Source organism: Macaca nemestrina, chromosome 6, assembly GCF_043159975.1.
Source record: "Macaca nemestrina isolate mMacNem1 chromosome 6, mMacNem.hap1, whole genome shotgun sequence".
Lineage (NCBI taxonomy): Eukaryota > Metazoa > Chordata > Mammalia > Primates > Cercopithecidae > Macaca > Macaca nemestrina.
The window spans coordinates 51,457,535-51,483,450 of record NC_092130.1 but is presented as its reverse complement, the minus strand read 5'-3'; the positions used below and the strand labels follow the sequence as shown (position 1 = coordinate 51,483,450).

The 25,916-nt window shown below is 35.9% G+C and overlaps 1 long non-coding RNA gene across 1 annotated transcript; it reads right to left on the bottom strand.

The window, feature by feature from the left end:
- Nucleotides 1–2,826: 2,826 nt before the first annotated feature.
- LOC105467215 (uncharacterized) lies at nucleotides 2,827–24,373 on the bottom strand. Its single transcript, XR_978707.3, has 3 exons — nucleotides 24,317–24,373; nucleotides 4,391–4,520; nucleotides 2,827–3,482 (listed from the first exon to the last, which is right to left on the bottom strand). It is a non-coding gene; the product is annotated as an uncharacterized lncRNA (long non-coding RNA).
- Between the last annotated feature and the right edge of the window lie 1,543 nt (nucleotides 24,374–25,916).

The following is a 25,916-nucleotide window of genomic DNA, read 5'->3' as shown; positions in this document are numbered from 1 at the left end:
AATCTGTAAGGAATTATGAGATTTTTGTCCCTCCAAGAAATGCATCAAAAATTGGAAAACAGTGTAGAATAGGACCAGAAGGTAAAAGAAGAGACACTACTAAATGAATTCTATCTCAGGAAAGTTAGGGTTGAAAGCCAGAATCTCAAATGGCAAAAGGTAACCCAGCAATTCATTCTAGAGTTTCCAATAATAATAAAACCATCTTAGGCCCCTCCTAAAAAAGTTGTCAAGGGTCATCTATGCCGATTAACTTGGATGAATACTACGTGAAGGTGTTACAGTGTGGTTCTCACTTCACACTTTCAGTGTATTTATCCTTTATTTGACTCAAAGCAGATTACAACAGAAATATCACTTGACAGAGATTGCAAAAATAGCCCAATTTTTTCTCTTGCTCTTTCTTTTTGAGTATTGAAAGATTTCTAGCTAGTGCTGCAAAATTGTTCCCACTACTTTGCTTGGCATGCAGAAAAAGAGATAGACTTGGGATAATTTATGTGCTTATCAGTCACTAAAAATGGAGTTTGTATTACAAATTCATCTAACTTATTTTGCATATTTGGTATTCCTGGTTGGTAGTTACAGTTGTAATTATTATTTAGATGTGGTAGTTTTTTGTTTTATTTTAAAATTATTTTCATTGTTACAAAATAATCAATTTTATTTTTAGAAAAAAAGATGGGTAAAAAATGATAAAAGTAATTCACCATCTAGAGGTAATTCTGTATATATTTTGTCTGTTTTCTAGTCTTTTGAAAATCTACATATGCATGTATAGGATCATATGTGTAGTGTATGTAACTATGTAACTACACTGAAATAAATAGGGGAGAGTTAGAGTTCAGCATCAAACACACTTAACATTAGGCCATGTGGGGTTCAAAATAACTTGTACATCAAGTAGGTCTGAGTGAAGATGGGCAGACACTAAGAGGTGTCTTCTGTTGAGTTGCAAGAAAAATAATTCAGAAGTAAAAGTATGTGTGAAGGAGTTTAACTGGAGGTAGGTGGGGCTGCTGCTCCTCTCCTTTCACCTATACAGAGTTGGGGAAGCAGGATTGGGTAGACAGGGAAGCTGAACTGAGAGGTGATTGCAACAGAGATCACAGTTGATCCGGCGGGGAGGTTGGACCTGAATAGTCCTTCAGGGGACCAGGCTTCAAAAAGAATTAATTTGTTTTTTATTTTGGAGGGAATGTCTTGACATGCCCATGCTATTGGGCTTCTAAAATTTTAACTTAGATGTATTGCACCCTCAAAATTTTGTAGGATTTATCTCCTACCTTATAGAGTCCTCCCATGTATATGCTACTTCTTGAGATTGAATATTTTTAAAAAGTAATATATAGGGCACAAGCTGTTTTTTAATGAAGGCCCCCAGAGGGAGTCACTCAACACTCCTGCTTCCTTTTCATGGGCTAGAACTTAGTCATACAGCTGTGTCTAGAAGGCTAGGAAATGCACTCTTCATTCTGGGCATGGAGTATGCAAGTGAACATTGGAATTTCTATTACTTCTAACAGACAAGGTGAAGGGTAGATATAGGAGGCCCACTGGCCATCTCTGCCATAAACACTGAAATCTATTTAAATATGAAACCAAGGTTAAACAATGGGTAGTTACTATTATAGAACCAAACGTAAATGTAATACCTTTTGACAATATAAAAATATTATCTAGTAGATGACATAAGATTGGTCTGTGAGATGCACCATGTAGCAATCCATTGTAAAATAAAAATGATGAGGCCAGGTGTGGTGGCTTATGCCTGTAATCCCAGCACTTTGGGAGACCAAGATGGGAGGATCACTTGAGGCCAGAAGTTCAAGACCAGCCTGGGCAACACAGAGAGACCTCATCTCCTGGGCAACATAGAGAGACCTCATCTCCACATACACACACACATTAAATTTATTATTATTATTATTATTATACTTTAAGTTCTGGGATACATGTGCAGAACAGGCAGGTTTGTTACATTGGTATACACGTGCCATGGTGGTTTGCTGTGCCCATCAACCCATCATCTACATTAGGTATTTCTCCTAATGCTATCCCTCCCCTAGCCCCCACTGCCCGACAGGCCCCGGTGACACACACAATTTTTTTAAGTGATGGATCTGGGGTCAAGTGTGAGCAGGAACACAGAGCACTATATAGATGAGTAGCCTTAACTTACATGGCATGCTTTGTATGTTGAACTCAGGGCAAATTATGTGAATCTGAAGAAATGACTCTGTAAGATGGTTCAAGTAAACAAGGAGTCTTGCACGATTTTGACCTTATGATAGTTTCTCCCAGACCTTTGGTTTGGTGAGTCAACTTTTCTTTCAGATAGAGGCAAAGATTAAATCTGTGACTAGGTGTTACCATAAAGCAGGCTCTCAAACATTTTTTCTCTTAAGACAAATGTGTCACAATGACACAATGACATACCATAGGAGATGTTCTTTAACGCTCCAGGAGACAAGGGAGTTACTGTCCAAGATAGATTAATTCTCTTTCTTGGGCCGCTTCCCCTCAGGAATCCTATTCTTCCGAGCACACTACTCATAATTACCCAGGCAACCAGTCCATTCAAGTCATTTAGGGCTAAATAGTACAAAAGTGGACTGGAGAAGAGTGAAAACTATCCTTGAGTATATTGTATAACATATACAAAGCAATTAAACAAGGATGAAATACAAGATCTGCCTAAATAGTGAAAGAGATTGAATTGGGGATTGCATGATATTGAGATTAAACTTAAAATTATGTATTGTGCACTGTGAAAAAATTTTATGTATTGTGAAGTAACTTTTAAAAAGTCAAGCTGATAAAATCTTTATTTTCATAACTTTCACTTTTAAGTTGCTTTACACCAGGTTAATTTAATTCAAAGGTATTTAATCTTAAAGATCAGTTATAAAGCATACTTTCCTCTCCCAGGACACATATTTGGTCAACTAAGACTGTGGGTAGTAGTCACTAATACAGTCAAGTAATAACACTTTTCTCCTGTACCACAAGATGGCAGCACATGCAAGGGTGCCTATTTACAGTAATCATTTGTGTATAGTTTTAATGTCTCCTTTGGTTTTTGGATGATTTAAAGGGTAGCCTTCTACCTTCTAGAATATAAGTAGTTTATATTATTGCTTTTTTGTTGTTGCTTGTTATTATTCTTTATTTTGTTGTTGTTCATCTTCTTAAGTTCAAGAGCAACACATATTTTTCCCTCTCTGTTATCAGATCAACATTTGTCCTTTTACAAATTACGCTACCTGGTGGGGTAGGGGGGAAACCTATTTACTTTTAGGCCATGAGAGGAAACATCCTTTCTCACAAATGCTATTTGGCTTCTCTTTCGATTTAGACTCACAAGAGAAATAATCTCAAATTGGTGTTCCCTCTAGAAAGTTCTCCCAGATTTCACATTGCTTTTCCAAGTTCCATAGGTGTCTGCTCAATTCATTTCTATGAAGATTTCCATGACTGCCCTGTAAAAAAAAAAAAAAAAAAAAAAAAAAAAAAGACATCATAACACCCTTTGTACCTTTAGTATTCCTCTCCCTCCCTTATTCTAATTTATTATTGTCAACCAATCTACAATACTTTTACTTGTTTATTTGTTTATTGTTCTCCCCTAGTAATCTGTAAGCTTTGCAAAGGACAGGATTTTGTCAGGCTTGTTCATGGTTGTAGCCCCAACTTCCAGAATAGTGCCTGCACTTGGTGGGCATTCACTAAGCATGTGTTGAAAGTATGTGTTGCAATAAAAGTTGGAACAATTGAAATAATTGTAGCAAGATGGTAGATGTATTTAAACAGGACACATGTCGTAAATAAAAGAGCTCTAACCTAAGCATAGAGAGGTAGAAGTTCTCATTCCTGTTCTACCCTACAACTAAGGACCCTCATGCTGTCATTCAAACTTCGTGGCATTTGGGTTCTATTTAGTCAATATGGATAATAAAATCATTTTTACTCATATCCTGACATAGATGTGAAACTCTGGTTACATAAATTAAGCAAATATGGATAATAAAATTATTTCTTTAATTTTTAATGATTTGGAGATCACAAAGAAGGAAGCTAGTTCTTTCTCTTCAATAGCAGCCATGATTTTCCAAACATTCCTAACCTCTAATAAAGAAAACTTCCCAAGGTACACAAGGCCTCTCTTTTCTCTCTCAATCAAATATCATAATTCTTGCTTAAGGTTCTGTAAGGTATTTCCTTGAATCTTGTTGGTTTTTATTAGACATACTGGCAAATACAGAGCAAATATACAACATAAAAAAATTACACAAGGACAAACTCCTGACTGACATTTCTCCTGGTGAAGAACTTATATAAATGTAGTGGGAAAATATTTTAAGAAAGTAATCCATATACTGTCTCCTACCTTATGATATAACTGCTTGCTGATCTCAAACGTGGCAGCTCAAAGGAGTGTCATCTGCTTGAAGAAGAGTTTACAGTAGGAGACAATCATGCCACTTTTTTCAGCTTTTAAGATCAAGGAAGACCATTGTCTATTAAATAAAAAAAATAGTGGAGACATGATACGATTAGAAAAAACAGGTTTGTATTTCTGTTCATAGACTAGATAAAATAATTCTCACCTGAAACAGAAGAGGGAGAATTGTCCAAAGGCAGAGGAAGGTGAAGTGCATCACGCCTTACAAGCTACCTTTTGATTTGGAGTGTAAATTCTGCCAGCCAAATCTCAAATAGAATATGTCACATTTAATTATATCACACTCTTGTCTCATTCTAGCTCTTTTGCACTTGAAAGCACTCACAGATCATCTTTTTGCTATTAAATGTCTTGACTTACTTAGAATCACCTAGATCAAAGTGATTCAAAGGTGAAATATTTTAATATCCATGTCATCTTGGACAACTCATTTATCATAGTCTCAATTTTCTAATGTGGAAATTAAATCAATTTATTATTAGGCAAAATGTGTATATATCTGTGTAAGAAAATATGCTCATATATTAGATGGATCTCCAGCATTCTCTCTCTTCTTTTGTCATTTCTATATCTGCTTCTTTATTCTTAACAACATTCTCTAGATGCCTCCTATCCAAAGCAATCTCCACATTACTCAGATGCCTCCAAACTATTTCCCATTCTCATCATGAGTTTATTCAAAAGAATAGTCTATACTTACTGCCTTCATTGTCTCACTTTCTTCATCCCTGATTTTCCATAATTCCTTTGTAAAATCTCACCAGCAATACCATTGCTGCCAAATCTAAGGAACTGTTCTCAATCCTCATCTTACTTGACCTCTTTGTCACAAATGAAATTGAATTTTCATTTTACCTTGCGGATCTCTGCTTGGGTGTATGACATGTCTTTGTCCTAGCTGTCAGTAGGCCCCTCTGAGCACATTTTCTTCCATTCTTTTGCTTGCTTCTCTTTTTGCCTTTGTTACTCTTAAAAGTTGGTGTCTCTTAGGTTCTGGCTTCCAGTCTTAACCCACTTCTTTTGTCCCATACACCCTCCCAACCCTAAACCCAGGATAATCTTGTGGTCTTCACCCATAACCTATGTATTAGTGACTCCCAATTCATTCCCATAGTCCTGACCCTTCTTTCTGGTTCCCCATAGATACATCTCCTTTGCTGGTTCCTCTTTTTTTTCTCTGACTGTTCAGTATTGGAGAGAAACAGAGCTTAGTCATTGGACTTTCTTTCCAGTTATATTCCCTCCCTTGGTTATCTAATTAGTCTAATGGATTTAAACCATGTAATGATTTCCAAATTCTTATCTCCAGTCAAGACTTTCTCCCTCCACTCTAGACCTCAATGCCCGCTCAATATTGCTCTTTGTATGTCTCATAGGCTTCTCAAAATAACATTGCTAAAACTGAACTCCTGGAAATTCTGTCTTTCTGATGACTCAGGTCAAAGCCTTGGGGTTGCCCATGCTACTTCTTTCTCTAACATCTTGACTTCTCTCTCTTTTCTTTTCTTTTTTTCTCTTTCTTTCTGTCTTTCTTGCTTGCTTGCTTTTTTTTTTTTTTTTTTTTTTTTTTTTCAAGGTCTCACTCTGTCAAGGCTGGAGTGCAATGGTGTGATCATGGCTTGCTGCAGCCTCACCCTCCCTGGGCTCAAGCATTCCTCCTGCCTCAGCCTCCCAGGTTGCTGGGACTACAGGCGTGCACCACCACATCCAGCAAATTTTTGTATTTTTAGTATTTTTGGCCATGTTGCCCAGGCTGGTCTCCAATTCCTGGGCGCAAGAGATCAACTCACTTTGACCTCCTAAAGTGTTGGGATTACAGGTGTGAACCACCATGCCTTGCCTGAACTTCCAATTTATAAGCATACACTGTCAGTTCCATTGTCTTAAAACATCCAAACTCCTACTACTTTTCTCCATCTTCACTAATGTCAGCTGGGTCCAAGATACACTCACTCCTAGAGTGGATTAGTGCAATAGCTTCCTAACTGGTCTCCCAATTTTGCCTTTGTCCCATTAGTCTGTTGAATCCAACATCCTGGGTGACCTTATTAAAACTCAAATATGATTGTATCATTCTTCTGCTCTTAAACACCAATGGCTTTCTCTCTCACTCAAAATAAGGTAGAAGCCCTAAAAATGACCTCAATGCCCTGTGACAAAGGCATATACTCTTTACTTCATTGATCTCCTTTTATATTAGTCCTCTCCCCCTTCTATTCCCCCTGCCCACTGCCTCCCTGCAACCTGAACACTCCCTCCCCTTTCCTCTCAAACAGTAGTTCCTCTTCTCTTTCATGTATTGAGTTTCTGGCTGTTCCTTAAACATATCAGTAAGGCCTCTCCATCAGGGTCATTGCACCTGCCTGGAATACTCTTTCTCTAGATACCTGCTTTGTCTGAACCTTCACATTTTTCAGGCTGATGCTCAATTTTTACCTTTTCACAAAGGCCTTCTCTGACCACGCTATTTAAAATGTTAATAATCTCCAACATGACTATCCCCATTCCCTGGTTCATTTTTCTATAAATTATCTTATCACTGTCTAACATGATACCTCTTTGCTTATTAATTTTGCTTATTGTTTTCTTTCCTCTACTAGACCATAAGCAACATAAAAGCAAAATGTTACTTCTGCATTTTTTTAAAAATATGGAAATTTTATTGAAAGGAATAAAAATTAATTATATATCATATTCATTCATCATTATATCATTTCAATGAGGCTACACAGGGGTTGCTTTTTTCACAGGTAAAATATTTAAAGTCTTTAATAATTAGAATAAAAAGAATATCCCTAGAAGTAAAGATATTTAAATATATATTGTGTGTTGGTGCTTAATATTAATGCTTATGTGTATCTATGTATATTTATATGTACATAGATACATAAATATATATACTTGCAAAAATATTTTAAGTGACTTTAACAAATAAAATTGTAGCATGAAAAATATGCAACATCATAAAATACAAAGAATATGCTATAAATAAGTGAAAAAGGGACAAATAATATTGTCTGCATTATTGCACCAGCCTCCTAACTTACATCTTTTCTTCTAGTCTCTAACTTTGCAATTAATTCTCCACATATCTTCCAGAGTAAATTAATATAATCACTTTACTTCTCTACTTAAACCACTTCAATGAATTTTGCTTTTCTGTTAACTTCCAGAGATATTAAAAATTCTTAGGGGGATGCTTTTGCTCTCTTAATAGAGCACTTCTGAGAGTGAAAAAGGTTGACACTCGTCTACTTCCCTCATCTGCTAAAGATAATAAAGACAACAAACCAAACATTAGAACTCCCCATGTAAAATAGCACTTATGATGTTTTATTATAAGCAATCATATACTTATATCTTTTCCTGACTCGATGTGAGCTATGTGATGTGTCTTATTTTATTTCATTTCTATTTACATCCCCATCATGGTCCCTAAGGGTGATATTTAGTAAATGTTTAACTAAAAGGAAACATATAAAAACACATACATTCACAGTGTACATAATAGAATGTAACAATGATATTAACAAACATACCAGGACTTATACATTTAAGGGGATATTCTTTTTTTAGCTTCACAAAATGTATTTTGTAATATGTAATGAAGAAGGCACATATACTAAATTGTTATATACGCTTTAATTTTAAAAAAGTGTTCATCAAAAATATCACAAACAAAATCAAATTTCATATAATGAAAACATATTTTAAACCCCTACAATGGCGAATATATTAATGTCCTTCATATATAAAGAATGATTAAAAGTCAACAGAAAATGAGCAAAGAGTAATCCATTTGAAAATACATATATTCAGTTAAAACATTGAAATCTTTAGAGTTAGTAGTAACCTAAGACATATATATGAAAGAGTGCAGAGGTTTTCATTTTGTTCATTAATTGTCAACTTATCTTAATAATAGGTAGGGGAAGTGAAGAAATTATAAACTTTTGAGATAGTCTTTTTTTTTTTTTTAAGTTCCAGGATACATGTGCAGGATGTGCAGGTTTGTTACATAGTTAAATGGGTGCCATGGTGGGTTGCTGCACCTAACAACTCACCACCTAGGTATTAAGCCCAGCATGCATTAACTCTTTTCCCTAATATTCTCTCCCCCTGCCCTCACCCAGCAGCTACCAGTGAGTGTTGTTTCTCTTCCTGTATCCATGTGTTCTCATTGTTCAGCTCCCACTTGTAAGTGAGAACATGTGGTGTTTGGTTTTCTGTTCCTGCATTAGTTTGCTGAGGATAATGGCTTCCAACTTCCTCCATGTCATGATCTCGTTCCTTTTTATGGCTGCATAGTATTACATGGTGTACATGTACCACATTTTCTTTATCCAGTCTATCATTGATGGACATTTGGGTCAATTCCATATATTTGCTATTGTGAATAGTGCTACAATGAACATATGCATGTGTGTATCTTTATAATACAATAATTTTATTCCTTTGGGTATATACCCAGTAATGGGATTGCTGGGTCAAATGGTATTTCTGGTTCTAAATCTTTTGAGGAATCACCACACTGTGTTCTACAATGGTTTAACTAATTTACACTCCCACCAACAGTGTACATTACTATTTCTCCACAAAATTGCCAGCATCTGTTGTTTCTTGACTTTTTAATAATTGCCATTCTGACTGGCATGAGATGATATCTCATTGTGGTTTTGATTTGCATTCCTCTAATGATCACTGATGGTGAGCTTTTTTTCATGTGTTTCATATGTTTGTTGGCTGCATGTATGTATTTTTTGGAGAGGGATCTGTTCATATCCTTTGCCCACTTTTTAATGGGGTTGTTTTTTTCTTGTGAATTTTATATCCCTTGTAGATTCTGGATATTAGGCCTTTGTCAGACGGATAGATTGCAAAATTTTTCTCCCATTCTGTAGGTTGTCTGTTCACTCAGATGATAGTTTCGTTTGCTGTGCAGAAGCTCTTTAGTTTAATTAGATCCCATTTGTCAATTTTTGCTTTTGTTGCAATTGCTTTTGGTGATTTCATCATAAAATCTTTGCCCATGCCTATGTCCTGAATGGTATTGCCTAGATTTTCTTCTGGATTTTCATAGTTTGGGGCTTTACATGTAAGTCTTTAATATATCTTGAGTTAATTTTTGTATAGGGTGTAAGGAAGGGATTCAGTTTCAATTTTCCACATATGGCTAGCCAGTTCTCCCAGCACAATTTATTAAATAGGGAGTCCTTTTAAGGAGATGTTCTTTTATAATCTTCAAATTATCTCCTTTGGAAGCCAGAAATACTCTTGTGATTTTTCTTTTTCATCTCTTTTTCTTTTTGGAATTCTGTCTTTGTAATTACCTTCAATGTCTAAGCGATTTAAAAAAATATTATCGGCCGGGCGCGGTGGCTCAAGCCTGTAATCCCAGCACTTTGGGAGGCCGAGGCGGGCGGATCACGAGGTCAGAAGATCGAGACCATCCTGGCTGACACGGTGAAACCCTGTCTCTACTAAAAAATACAAAAAACTAGCCGGGCGAGGTGGCGGGCGCCTGTAGTCCCAGCTACTGGGGAGGCTGAGGCAGGAGAATTGCGTGAACCCGGGAGGCGGAGCCTGCAGTGAGCTGAGATCCGGCCACTGCACTCCAGCCTGGGCAACAGAGCGAGACTCCGTCTCAAAAAAAAAAAAAAAAAAAAATATTATCAATGTTAAATCATCCTTTGAATGTAGATTTATTGTGGTGAAAATTCAATTTGGAGCTAAGTTAAGTGAATAAGGTGGGTATTATTTGCAGTCCAAAATGAATTTTGATTATAACATAAGATTCATTTTCTCTTGTGTAATTTGTAAACTGGCTTTGGTTATAAATTTCAAAGATATTTCCATAATGACAGCTGGGTAATCATAGTCTTTCAAGTAAATCATGAGGCAAAAAATAAAAATTAAAACCTACACCTTATTTGAAAGTATAAAATCTGGATTTTAAAATGTAGTGGTAGATTTTAGGCACATTTTGAAACTGATTTTTTCCAAAAAAGCAAAGTGAGATACAGCCACTATTAGATATACTAAAAACAATACACAATGAAAAATATGGTCTTGTCAAAATACTGAAGACGTGTCTTGACTACAAATCTTCCTGCTAGTATATATTGCCTGATGTCATCACAGATAAGAAACCAGTAGGTGTTGTATCTTGTATATTTCTTGGACTTATGTAACCAAGAGATCCAACATTACTTTTGATTTTGCTGAGATCACTGCACTTGAACTTGTTCTGTCAACACTCTTCATTTAACAGATAAAAAGGGCCTGATATGAGCAAAACACTCTGCTAGCTAGGAATGAGTAAGTTCTTACTTTTATATGGCAGCAGTTATCATCTAAATACCTAATTTTAGAAACCTGATTAAACTTTGAAATAATAATTAACAAGATACAGAAGTATATACTTAGATGCTAAAAAAAAAAAAACAAACAAGAAAGAAAACAAGTGCTGCAAGAGTCAGATACATGGGTGCTTAAGTAATATGGACACATTTTTAAAAGAAATTGGATTTCAGCTAAATAGTTGACAGCCTGGGAAGGGAAAAGTAGCAGGAAAAACATGAGGTAAGACTTTAAGTTGGAAATGGACAGTTTGGGGCAAAGAGCAGTATTTGGAATTCATAGGAGGAATGACTGAATAGTTGGGAGGGTGGGGTATTAAGAGATATGAGCGCACTATGTAGCCAGCATGGGAGGCACTGTATACAATATATAGAATATGACTGAGCATTTGGAAGAATGGAATGATCTATAATTGGTATTTTAAAAATATTAATATGACTACTGAATGAGTAATATACTGGAGCAGAGAGAAACTATAAAAACAGAACTCCAAATAAGAGGTTATTGCTAAAATCAAATGTCTTGTCTGATTCAACCAGCCCTTGTAGCCTCTACAAGTATGACTATGCATGGTTAGGCTTAGTTTCATCCTTAGTTGAAGGTAACATAGGTAATTCCCAGACCTACATGAATGTCTCCAGCACAAGCAGTTTTTAGAAACATGTGGTAATTCAGGCAGCATCAGAGACTAGGTCAGAGTAGGGATTCTGTATTGACAGCTGACTCTATTTACTACTACCATTTACCTTGTAAAGACAAACGACTAACTTTATTCATTAACTTACCGAAAAATACTCATAGTGATATACATACAATGAAATAAATATAGTCATTTTAATGAAAATATTTTCTTAAGTCCTTGAATTTAACCATTGCCTTCTTAGTGTCAATGTATTGATTAAACAAATTGATAATTACTTGTATAATTATAGATTTATGATTTAATTAAAATAATTTTTAGCAAGATAAAAACGGGATGTAGGATACAGCAATACTGATTAGAAAAATTGTCAGACAACCTTTAAAATCATAGTGATCATTTAGATTCTCAGAATATTCTCATTTTCTTTGAAAAATATGATGATAACAATTATAACTAGACCTGGTCAGAAGTGATTTTTTTCTAGGTCTCCTTTGTTCAAGGAAAATTGGATTTCTCAGATTCATCCAAATTGATAGAGTGATCCAGAGATGACATCTGGATTAAATCCTTTTCGTTGTTACAACTCACTTCAAACACTGTAGACAAACATGTCTACAGTTCTCTTTACAACCACTTGCTGGTCTAAAATTACTTTTTTTTTAACATGAGGTATTATATTTTGGTAAAAAGTAAACCCTAACTACTGTATAATATACCCTAGGGTGCCTCTACTGCATTCCAGGTAACAACCTTGTGCCCACATAATGCTGTGCATGTCTCTATATAAACCTCTCAGAGAAATTTTTGGAGCAATTGCCGTTGTAAGCCCCACTAACCTCAACAGTCTGACAATTGCTGTGAATTTCTTCAGTGATGGGGCAAGTAACAATTTTCCCTAGGCATTGAGGTAAAAAGACAGATCAGAACTTAACTACCTTTTCTCCAAACTGTCCTCTCTCTTCGGGCCTCAGCCACTGCTGCTGCCATGGCACCACTGCCTAGCTCACCCCTCAAACCAATTTGTGACAATCTTTCTCAGTATCCCCGGGCAAACTCTTGATTCTGTAGTTTCTCCAGGCACCATTCAGAGGAAGGGAGTCAGGACCCACTTACTAAAAGCAAAGAACAGTTCTTTGGAAGTGGGATCTCTTTCCTTACCATGACTCAACTTAGGAGGAAGCTCACATGGTGCTTGTAAAGTCTTATTCCACCCACCTCTTGAGATGGTAAGAACACTGTTACTGTTTCTACTTGCCCTTTGGCACCTGAGATAAACAGAGGATAATTACAATGGTTGTTGGACATTTAATATGGCTTAATACTCATTTTAAAATTATCAACTGAATGAAATAATTTTTAAAGTTTTGTGCACAGGAATTTCATTATTTATCACATCTAGGACTAGGTAAACTAAAAAATTTAAGACAAATAGTTTTAAGTACATCTGTATTCATGGTGTTGTGTTAAATCTCTTATAGTATTAGCCAAGTAAGAACATTGCCATTGAGCCAATACACTAAAGTTTTAAGAACATGCTCATGTCTTTGCAAAATTTATGATCAGACTAGTAGATACAGAAACCTGACATTAGATTGTCTTCTATGAATTACAAACATTGAGAAGAAACAAGTTCAAATTTTTCATCTAGAGGAATTCTAACTCCTCTCTAGACTACTACTTTTTCTTTTTGGAAGTTTTTAAGTTTGCATCCCTCTGGTAAATTTATGTGATTAAAAAAAAAAATTAACCAAATTCCGGAACTGACGTTGCATCCTCTCTTTAAGACTCACTTCATATACATTGACCTCTATGAAAAATCTAGTGTGCCAAAGCCCTTAGAAACTTCCATGATTGAGGCCGGGCGCGGTGGCTCAAGCCTGTAATCCCAGCACTTTGGGAGGCCGAGACAGGCGGATCACAAGGTCAGGAGATCGAGACCATCCTGGCTAACACAGTGAAACCCCGTCTCTACTAAAAACACAAAAACTTAGCCGGGCGAGGTGGCAGGCGCCTGTAGTCCCAGCTACTCGGGAGGCTGAGGCAGGAGAATGGCGTGAACCCGGGAGGCGGAGCTTGCAGTGAGCTGAGATCCGGCCACTGCACTCCAGTCTGGGCGACAAAGCGAGACTCTGTCTCAACAAAAAAAAAAAAAAAAAAAAAGAAACTTCCATGATTGAAACATATTCTCCTTTTCATCTAATTAAATGTGTAGTGCACAGAAAGTAAGTTTCTTTTTGTCTAAAAGTTGTCAGCTTTTCTTTTAAACAAGTTAATCTTGTTTGTATATCCTTATGTGCTACATATTAAGATGTAAAAATTTATTAGTTTCCAGGAAGTAAAAGCAAACATAATGTCAACCAAATTTTGTTTTAGCCCAGTGTTACTCAAATAATGGGGTGAAATAAGAGTGCTTTTAAGTTAAGTTGTTTTGAAAAACACACACACATATATCCCAATAAAGCTGTAATGCAGATATCTAAGATTACCAATACCAGGAAACGTCAGGAAAAGAGCCAGGGACTTCTACATAGTGAAAAACAAAGATTAAGAGATAAATCTTAACAGGTAATGAGAAACATTGCCTAAAGACAAAAAGGCAGAAAATATATAGGATAGATTCCACTAAAAAGAACCCTGTGAGTCCTTAAAATATCGGAATTACAGTTTGAAAACTACATCTTAAAACACATGGGGCCAGGTGCGGTGGCTCATGCCTGTAATCGCAGCACTTTGGGAGGCTGAGGTGGGCAGATCACCTGAGGTCAGGAGTTTGAGACTAGCCTAACCAACGTGGTGGAACCCTGTCTCTACTAAAAATACAAAAATTAACTGGGCATGGTTGCAGGTGCCTGTAATCCCTCAAGCTACTCAGGAGGTTGAGGCAGGAGAATTGCTTGAACCCGGGAGGCGGAGGTTGCAGTGAGCCAATTGTGCCATCGCACTCCAGCCTGGGGGACAAGAGGGAGACTTCATATCTAAAAACAAAACAAAACAAACAACAACAACAAAAAATACACACATAGACAAGTTGGCTATTCTCAGTGCTTCTTTGTTAAGTACATCTTATTCAAACTATTGAAAGAGTTTGTACCAGTTCACTACAAGAATGATACTTATTATGGAACAGTTACAAATGCTAAGAATGCTTGATTGCAACTGATCACAAAGAGAAAGGTAACTGAAATGCAAAAGAATTTAATTACACAATTTGATTATATCAAAAAACAAACATTTGGCTGGGATCTCAGATTTCTGGTATATGGAAAGATAATGGTTTAATCTTAGGCTTAAGCATAACATGTTAATGAAATTTTCAAAGACAGAATGACACTATTATTTCTGTAAGTTATTTCTGCACATTTCTCCAGTGATTGAGACTCATCTACGTACTTCTGCAAGAAATACACTAGCTGAATGTATTTCCGCACTTGGTTTTGGAAGTACAGAAACTTATCTTGGGCCATCAAGAACAGGGCTCCAGAATTCTAACACTGATCTCCTTTCACAAAAACATTGTTTAGGAGTTTGCTTTTAGCAGCCTTTTCATTTCTAAGAATAGGTTGCTTGTCATAGTCTAGGAATGGGTTGCTTATAATCACTTGGGATGTAAAAAGGCAAAAAATTTTACCCCTGAGGGATACAAAGGGAAGAAACATGATAATTGTCCTCTTATTATTTATTCCATGACCTAGAAACTTACATACACACTGACACTTTGGAAATTTATTTTTTTCATTATTCTTAAAGGAATCATTATCAGTGTTTACTGGTAGACAATATTCCTCATTTAAATTGTGCTAAAATGTAGGATTACAATCAATCCCAGGTTATTTAATAAGGTAGTCATAGACAGAAAACCAGTTGGTTCACACATTGCAAACCTTCAATGCAACTTCACATAATCCATTAGGGATAGGCTTATCATAGTGGAAGCATCTCCTTTAGAAAATGAGCCATCTTTAAGCATGCAGCTTTAACAGGGCATCTGGCTTGGAGGTAGAAAGCATTCTGTAAACAAAAGAAAGGATTATAGAAATTCTCAATGTCCTTCTATACTATGATTCTCTTATTCATGAGACTATCCTCTGGGGAAAAATGATGACTGGAACTTGGAGCACTCAGGAATATTTGTCAAACATTGCAGAACATTTCAAGGGGTTAAGATTAATTTAGTTGAAGCTATAAATGAATATATTGATTATGAATAAGTATGTGTGTATGTGTGTGTGTGTGTATGGTTTGGAAAGTACATTAGGGCTACTGCAGCATGTTCACAAACTTGGTGGTTTAAAACCATAGAAATTTATTCTCTTACAGTTCTGATGGCCAGAGTCCAAAACCAAGATGCTAGAAGGACCTTACTCCCCACAGAGACTGTAGGGAAGAGTCCTTTCCATGACTTGACTAGTGGGCACATCACTCTGATTTATTGCATCTCACCTTGCTTGCTCTTCTGTGCGTCTGTCTTCTCCTCTCTTTGTCTCTAATAAAGACACCTGTCAATGGGTTTCGATTCCTCCTAGATAATCTAGGATGATTTCCTCATCTCAAAATTCTTAATTTAATTATGTTGCAAAGACTTGTTTTTCCAAATATGGTAACAGGATTGGGGAACAGACATTGTTTTGGCGGTCACCATGCCACCTACCACAGAAAGGAAGATATTTCACTTTGTTTTTGCCTTGTTTTCACCTATCTGGCATTATTAGGCTTTTAACTGTATTTTTTAGCTTTGTGTTTATGTCATTATTGCCACAATAATACTATAGTAATGTTTATTTCACCAAACAAACAACAATGGTGTACTGAAAAGAAAGGCATTTTAGACATAATTTGGCCTTGATATGCCATTCATAATCATCTAGAAATGATACATTCTTCTTGACATTGAATATCAAGAAGTTGAATGGACTATCCAACTAATTGAAGAAGAAAATACGATTTGTTAAAATTATGGTTATTTGGAAGACACTGAAGGAAGTCTGATTTAAACTTACAGATCTCCTCAGGCAGGGCTCCAGCAGCCTGTCTACACAAAAACATATTAGCACTGACCTCAGAGGACACGGTGATGTCCCCCAGCTCCAGTGGCATTTGTGTAGATAAAGACAAATACATTTCCCTCTGTGGATCTATAAACCTCAAATAATTTAATTTAAACAAACTAGTTGACACATTTCTTACAGGTCTTAAGTTTTTCTAGTGGTAGGCTGAGTGGTGATCACTCTTTCCTTCTGAAAATGCTACATATGACATGACACTAGTGAGTCCAAAATACTAGAAGCTCAGTTTGTGTTGAGGACTTCATAAAAACGGTAAAATATACTTTTATTTTAAGTATATTCAACTTATATTTAAAATATACTTTATTAGGTTGTTTATAAAATGAGTCTCAAATATTGTATGGCCTTTTTAAACATGATTTTGGGGTCTTAAATTAGATTTACAATGATTCTATTGAATAAAATATATGAATCTTTCTCAGGATGAATTTTTACTTAGCCCATGTGTAGCCGGCTATGGTAAACATAATACTTTGTTTCTTATTACTTACTTTCCTGTAGAGAATTCTGTACCTTGGTGATAATGGAGGACAATTTAAGGATTGTCTCAGAACACCATGATTTTTGTATGTTTCAAAGTTGCTCTTAAACTTTGAAATGAGGATTTTAGAGATGAGGTCAAATGGCCTCAAGACAGAATGTGTCATTCTTCAACACTCTGTCTGTAGTCAATGCTGGAAAACTGACCAAAATCTACTCTTTCGCAATTAGCAAGGAGGCATGTTTGCAGCTGTTATGATAGAGTTAGTTATTGCATGTGTTTTGTAAAAAGCCTTTGCTTAGAACAATTGCTCAAACATCTATTTGGTCAAAATGAAAATACAGCATAATTCTATTTTTATGGCCCTCTATTTTAACAAAATGCCAGTTGCATAGCAGTGGAACTGTAGTATCCCTCAGTTTCAAATATGCTTAGCATCAGCTGGAAAGAGCTTTTCTCATTCCACTTCCACTTCACCTGTATTTCCTTCTCAAGGTTGGTTTTTTTGTAATTTGAGCTCCCTTTTAACAAATGACTAGAAATGTTCTCATATCTGGCTCATCCTTCTGCTTTTACCTTTTCCCCTGCTTGTGAGGGGTATTTATTTTCCTATAACTAGTCAGATTTGGGTTCATGGTATAAATAAAGGTAAGTTTTTCTGAACAAAAATGTTAGCTTTTATATTTTCATATACAAGAAGTATTGTGGCAGATAATGCAATAGATGACACCAAATTAAATAATTTTTGTGTATGTGCTATTATGTATAATTAGAAATTGTTTTGGATATGTAGGAATAGTCAGACTCATGGGAAAAAAAATTTTGGGGATCAATTCTGTGCAGAGCATCGTTCTGCCCAATCTGTGTAGAGCATCATCTTGCCTAAATCTATAATCTGGTAGTCAGAGATGAAATAAAAAGATATCCCAGGTATGGAATCATCATATAGAGCTGTCCCTCAGTATAAGCAGGGGATTGGTTCTAGGACCTCCACACATACCAAAATTCACACATACTCAAGTCCTGCAGCCAGCCCTGTGAAATCCATCTATGGAAAAAAAATCACACCCTCTATATAAGGCAGGTTTTGCATCCTGCCAAGAATGTATTTTCATCTGAGCACATGGTTGAAAAAAATCCAGGTATAAGTGGACCAGCACAGTTCAAACTCATGTTGTTCAAGTGTTAACTGTCTTACAAATGATTTCTTTAAATGCCTAAAAGTTCTAAAAGCATATGCCAATTTAGCACAGTTGTATGACTCTTAGAAACAAATTCATGAGTCATTCAAATCCATTTAGCAGAGAAAATTGAAGAAATAAGTATTAATTCTTCATATTTTTATGCATTTTCTTAGATTTCTAACTTAAAATGACAAACTTTCAAGGGCAGTTATTTGAGAGTAACAGCCATTTCCCATGCCTAATTTAATTACCATTAAATCCGTGTTTATTTCCAATGTTCTTAGCTGTGCTATCCATAAATATGTGAATCAATTAGTCATACAATGTGGTCATAAACCAGCAAAGGGACAGTGGAATACAATAAAACAAGCACAGACTTAGGGGTCAGTCTGGATGTGGGTTCATATCCAGGCTTAACAAGCACAGACTTAGGGGTCAGTCTGGATGTGGGTTCATATCCAGGCTTGGTAAGTTTCTAGTTGTATAAACTTGGACAAATTGTTGTAATTATTCTGAAAAACACCCAACTAGAATAAATAACATAAAGGTGAGCTGAGATTACATAAAGATAAAAGAGAAAATGACGCAGTGTCAAAGCCCTGGCATGCTGCCTGGAATTCAACGGATAATGATTTGCATTAGAAGCAGAAAACAGAGAATTTGGATAGAGCAGTTTATTTTCTGTCTGCATCAGAATCTCAACGTGGGCACTATTGATATTTGGGGCTGGATAATTCTTTGTTGTGGGGGCACTGTCCTGTGTGTTGTAGCATGCTTAGCAACATGCCTGGTCTCTATCCACTTCTAGTGGTCTCTACCCACTAGAAGCTAGTAGTGCACCTGCCTCTCAATTACTCCTCCCAAGTCCTGCCACTCTACCACTTGGCGCCTTAATTATGACAATCAAGACTGTGTGCAGGGATTGCTAAATATGCATCAGGGCAAAATCTCCCTGATTGAGAACCACTGGTCTGCCTGAAGAGTGGGGTCCATTGTCCAGTAGCCCGGACCCAGTCTTGTGTCTCTGTCCTTCAATTTCACCTTTGGCTACTTACACAGTTAATGGCAGAACTCCCCCAATGTATAGGGATATGGTCATTGTGTATTTTGGGTACTCATTCTAGATCTTACCAGAGGAAAATTTCTTTATCACCTAAGTTCTTCCTAAATTAGAATACAATATCAGGAATACTGGACATGAAATGAGATTTATTACTTAATTTATTTGTGCTTAGTAAATTCCATGTGAATTTGCAAAGAAGTAAGTAACCATTTTAGGCAAATAATTCATACATAACAATTAGTCTTGTTTAATTCAGAATGCCTCAAGACATTCAATTTTTAAAATTCAAAGAAAAGTAAAAAAAGTAAAATGTGTATTTTGGGATAGCAAAACTCTTCCTTGTACATTAATAATCCGTTTCTTTTTTTTTTTTTTTTTTTTTGAGACGGAGTCTCGCTCTGTTGCCCAGGATGGAGTGCAGTGGCGCACGGTGTCTGCTCACTGCAAGCTCCGCCTCCTGGGTTCACGCCATGCTCCTGCCTCAGCCTCCCGAGTAGCTGGGACTACAGGCGCCCGCCACCACGCCCAGCTAATTTTTTGTATTTTTTTTAGTAGAGACGGGGTTTTACCATGTTAGCCAGGATGGTCTCGATCTCCTGACCTCGTGATACGCCCGCCTCGGCCTCCCAAACTGCTGGGATTACAGGCGTGAGCCACTGCGCCCGGCCAATAATCCGTTTCTTAAGTGATCCTAATACACGTTGTTTGGAAGGATTGAAAAAATTGTTGTTAATAAACTCGCTTTCACTTACAAATGATTATTTTTATTTTACTATGTGTATTTTTGAGGAGAAACCTTAAAAATTACTATAAATAAACTGTTAACAGTTTTAAGGAATAAACACTATCAAGCCTGTTTCTGTAAATTATAAAATGAAAAAAAGTTTTTAAATGTGCTATTTAGTAATTTAGTGTCAGATGTATAATTATTTTGTCTTTATAAAAACGGAAAAATGACTTAAAAGTGGGGGTGGAGGAAAATTTGTGATGTGATCATGAAGAAGGTCAAAATATTCTCAATTCTATATATATTTGTAAACTAGTTAAATACAGTACCTGGATTATTTTATTACTTATACTGAGCTTTGACTCCAAATAATTTAAATAAGTCTATATAAAATGTAGTGAGATTATTCAAATATTCAAAGAAAAAGTAGAAAGAAAAAATAAACACAACCCTAGAAACATAAAATTAAGTCAGTAAAAGCCTAGTTGAAAATGCATTTATAAAATGTTATTTGTTTTCTACAGCTGGGTAAGATATTTTGCAAGAAATGAGCAGAACAAAAATAAAATTAGGAAAACAGTTCCATTTGTAATCGCACCAAAAAGAATAAAATTCTTACAACTAAATTTTTAAAAGAAGTATATACTTTATACTCTAAAAACTACAAAATATTGTGGAAAGAAATTATAATAAACCTAAATAAATGGTAAGACTTTTTATGTTAATGGATTGGAAGATAACATTGTTAAGATGACAATATTCTCCACATTGAGATACAGATTTAATTCAGTTCCTACCAATGTCCTGGATGACTTCTTTGCCAAAATTGACAATGTGATCCTAAATTTAATTTGGAAGTGCAAATGATCTAGAATGGCCAAAACAATCTTCAAAAAGAACAGAGCTGGAAGACTCACACTTCCTGATTTTAAAATTTACTTCAAATCTATAGTAATCAAAATAGTATAGTATTGGTCTAAAAATAGAATTAGAGTCCAGTAATAAACCCTCAAATTTATAATAAATTAATTTTGAAAAGGGTGTCATGACCATCTAATAGGTAAAGAATAGTGTTCTCAACAAATGGTGCTAGGTCAACTGGATAGTCATATTAAAAAAAATGAGTTGGATACTTAGCTTACCACACACACACAAAAATTAACTCAATATTGATCAGAGACCTAAATGTAAGAGCTTAAACTATAAAACTCTTAGAAAACATGTATATCAAACTCTTAAAAACTTAGGTATAAATGTTTGTTATACCTATAGATGTGGGAATGGTTTCTTAGAGATGACACCAAACATACAAGAAACAAAGAAAAAATAGGTATCATCAAAATGAAACTATTTCATACTCAAATTACACCATCAGGAAAGTGGAAAGAACACCCATAGAATGAAAGAAAAAATTTTCAAAGCATGTATCTGAAAAGGGACTTGTATCTAGACTATATAAAGAACAATTACAACTCCATAATTAAAAAGACAAATAATCCAATTTAAACATGGGCAAATAGTCCAAATAGACATTTCTTCAAAGAAGATATACAAACTTCCTTCTGTTTAATGCTGGTATTTATCAGAGAAATGCAAATTGAAATCCACGAGATACCACTTCACACCTCCTAGAATGACTATAGTCAAAGAAACCAAAAATAAAAATTTTTAGTGAGTATTTGGAGAAAGTGGAGCCCTCATACACTGATGGTGGGAGTATAAAATTTGAAAAACAGTTTGGAAAAGCCTAGAGCTTCCTCAAAATCTTAAACACAGACTACCACATGATCTAGCAATTCTACTCCTAGGTATATACCAAAGAAAAATAAAAACGTGTCCACACAAACATTTGTAAATGATTGTTTGTAGCAGCAGCATCTATAATAATCCAAAAGTGGAAACAACTCAAATGTCCATCAACTAATAAAATGTGGCATATCGTTATAATGGCATATTACTCCACATAAATAGAAATGAAGTACTTATACATGTTGCAGCATTATGAACCTTGAAAACATGCTTAGTGAAAGAAAACAGACATAAAAAACCACATATTATAATTATTTCTTTTGTAAGAAAAGTTGTACTATTATGTCCTGTTTTGTTTGGTAGTGGTGAAAAGATTGTGGTCAGAGCTAGAATGTCCCATCTTAGAAGAAACTTCCATAACCACCCATAGAAAGTAGCTACCCAATCCCTCTTTGAACATGACTTAATTTTAATATTCTACATAAAACCAATCAAAATTTTATTTTTAAAAAAAGTATTTATATACTTTATTATCTTAACACTGAAAAGTAATGTATACAAAGAGTTGCCATTATTATTCACAGCTGTATCTTTAGGACCAAGAGTGATGCCAGGCATAGAGTTGGCCACCTAATAGGTAAATGTCACTAATAAGATATTTATCATAAGACTATGGGAGACTGAAAGATATAAATATTTAAAACAGTGACCATTTCTTGGTACTGGTACTTTTTACTAATGTATTTATTTATTAAAATTGATAAGTAAAAATTGAACTTATTTATGGCATATAAGACGATGTTTTTGAAATATGTGTACATTGTGGAGTGACTAAGTCAAGCAAACATATGCATTACCACACATACTTATTTCTTTGTGATGAGAACACATAAAATCTGTTCTCTTAGTGATTTTCAAATATGCAATACATTGTATTAACTGTAGTCATCGTGTTGTATAATAGGTACTGGTACTTTGGGTGCCCTATCTTGTGTAATCCTTAGCTCAGCCCTGAGCTAAGTAGTGTTTAGCCCTGAGGTCAGTAGTATTCTTTCCATTTTTAGAGAAAGTAATAGTTCACTTCAGATCACACAGTCTGTACCAGGGCAAGATTCCAGTTGGCATTTTTCTTCCTGCAAGTGCCATGCTTTAATGATTACACTGTACTATAGCCAGTGCTGAAGCAAGTACTATTGGGATTTAGGAGTGTCAGGGGATGCTTCGAGACAGAGGGATATTTTTAACTAGGTTTTGAATAAAAGGCATACCACCCAAAGTGTGGGAGGAGGATAGCACGGAGCTTATAGAAAGCAATGAGTGGTTCAATTTGGCAGGAGTCTAGGATGAGCTACACTTTGAGAAGAGGTTTTGAGAATGAGGTGAATATTATGATTAATTTGCTCCTTTTTGCAGAAATGACTGGACCAATGCTCATGTTTCTTCTTATAATGGCACTAGTCCAATTCATGAGGGCTCCACCCCCATTACTTAATGACTTGCCAAAGACCTTACCTCCAAATATCATCACACTGGAGACTAAGCTTCAACATAGGAATTTGGGGACACATCCTTTATCTCAGTTCCAGCTCCCCCACCATCTGTCCAATCCATTCTAGATCACAGAAAAAGCCCTGATATTCACCAACCATGCCCATAATTTCCTGTTTCTGTGCCAGGTCTCTCGATACCACTTTTGCCTGGAGCTCCTAGCGTCAGCCATATTGCCTTCTATCAACATTCTGTCTTTCCTGGCTCCTTTGAAACACCACTGGTTAAAGATCTTTCTGAATGCATCTCCCAATAATCAGATGTGCTACTAAATAAGATATGATATCTTCTTCGTGATTATCAAGGAATCCAATATTTCTAGCTTTTTCTAAGATCAGTTTCTAAGAAAAGCTTCTCCATTATTCTTGTGGTGTGCCCTCTTGTTTACATTTTGGTTTTCCTATTTCAGATAATACTGGGGATTTGCTCATGTAGTTCACCTGTATCTATATACTGGTTAACCTCTGTTTAGAATCTTTCTGAAGGAAAGAATAATGATAATGATTATAGCTAATCATTTGCCTTTTCTGTGTTATTCAAACATGCCTGTATGATGTACTAAAATTATCTCTATTAGTTAACACTGTACTTGTAACAAAGTAGGAGCTCATAATTCTAATTTGCTGAAAAGTCTACAGTCTAACTGATATATTGAAAATAATCTACATGTTATGTCTTCATAGGAACTTCATTTATGATCATTCCTTTGTTTCCCTAAATGGTACCTAAAAAAAGATTCCATTTCACTTTTATTAAGCATCTACTCAGTGTAAGACTATTCTTTGCACTGCATGGAATGCAAGGAGAACTGTGATAGTAACTGGCTTCATAGATCTTAGCATCAACTGTAAGGATAAAGCAAGAGTATTTACAGGTAATTGTAGGTAATAAAAACTACAATTAGAAGCACATAAAATGTTCTGTAGAATTCAAAGAAAGGAGAGATCATATCACATTAGAAGTTAAAAGAAAGATTTCATGGAATAGTTGACATATCATTTAGGCAGTGTGGCAGAAACTGCTATTTGCCTACCTGAATATCCATGTACCCTTTCCTTTTTAGGAACAGAATTCTGATTTTTAGCTGAGCTCATTGATGCATGAATAGAAAGACTGCATTTCACAGCCTCCCTTAAAGCTGAGTGCAATCACGTGGCTAAGCACTGGCCAACAAAATGTCAACCAAAGTGTTATGTGTGATTTCTGTCAATGTCACGTAGAAGTAGCTGACTTGCAAAGAGAAAAGAGATAAATCTTTTTTTTTTTTTCCATCACTATTCTGCCTTTTGTCTTTCTTCTGGCCCACAACCTCAGATATAATGGCTGGAGTTTCACAGACTGTCCTGGGTCATGAGGCAACTTGAAGACAGAAACCTTGCGCTAGTCTAATAGAGCAGAAAGACAGGAATTGTGTTCTTATGAAAACATGAAATGAACATTCTACCTCCAGACTTATTTTACACAATAATGAAATAAACTTCTAACTTATATAAGCCCCTATTATTCAGAGATATTCTGGTCCATCCCACTAAAACACATTCTAATCTACAGCTCTGGAGGCTTTCACTAAAGGCAGGTGGAGCAAAGTAAATGGCACGCTGTTAGGAAATTTTATAATTTTATGTTTATTCTCATTTTGGTCATTCCTATAAAACCTCTGGCTATATTCCTTGTGGTCCTCTTTCCTTCCACTAACACTTAACCATCACAACAGGCAGTCTCACTCAGTGATCAAAGATGTGGACTCTCGAGTCAAGACTCTGTAGATTAAGATCCCAGCTTGGCCTCTCATGAGCTGTGTTACTTTGAGCATTGATTTAACCTTTCTCATTTCCTCAACTGCAAAATTTATACAGCAGTAAGATCCAGCTCATAGGGTTTTTGTGAAGATTATATTAGTAAAGGATGTACAGTAAGACCATAGAACAGTAACAGGCTCACAGTAAGTGCTCAGTAAATGTTAGAGAGAAATGTGGCTATCAATTCAAGAGTGGCTTGTTGAATGTCAGTTATGTGTTAAGCTTTATATTCAGCTTGGGCACAAGGGAGTAAATAAATCACATTCCTTACTCTCAAGCAGTTCACAGTATAGTTCTCTGTGAGAAAAATATATATATTTTGGGGGATGATTTTCTTCTAGCTCTGTGTCCTGTTAATCACACCAAGCCAGTATGAATTATAAACCAATGTTTTTGTTTTGTTTTGTTTTTGAGACAGAGTTTTGCTCTGTCGCCCAGCATGGAGTGCAGTGGTGCAATCTTGGCTCACTGCAGTCTCAGCCTCCTGGGTTCAAGCAATTCTCATGCCTCAGTCTCCCAAGAAGCTGGGATTATAGGCTCACACCCAGCTAATTTTTGCATTTTTAGTAGAGACGGGGTTTTACCATGTTGCCCAGGCTGGTCAAGCAATCCACCGGCCTTGGCCTCCCAAAATGCTGAGATTATGGGCGTGAGCCACCACACTCGGCCAACAATGTTTAATCATTGGTTAAATTATACATTCACTCTCCCCTGGTGAGAAGAAATGCCCTGGCATGGCACACAGGAAGATCAAAATGATAATATCATGAGATCTACCCCCACAAAAAATATTTGAGAGACTACCTCTCAAAAACTTCAAATTAATTATAACTC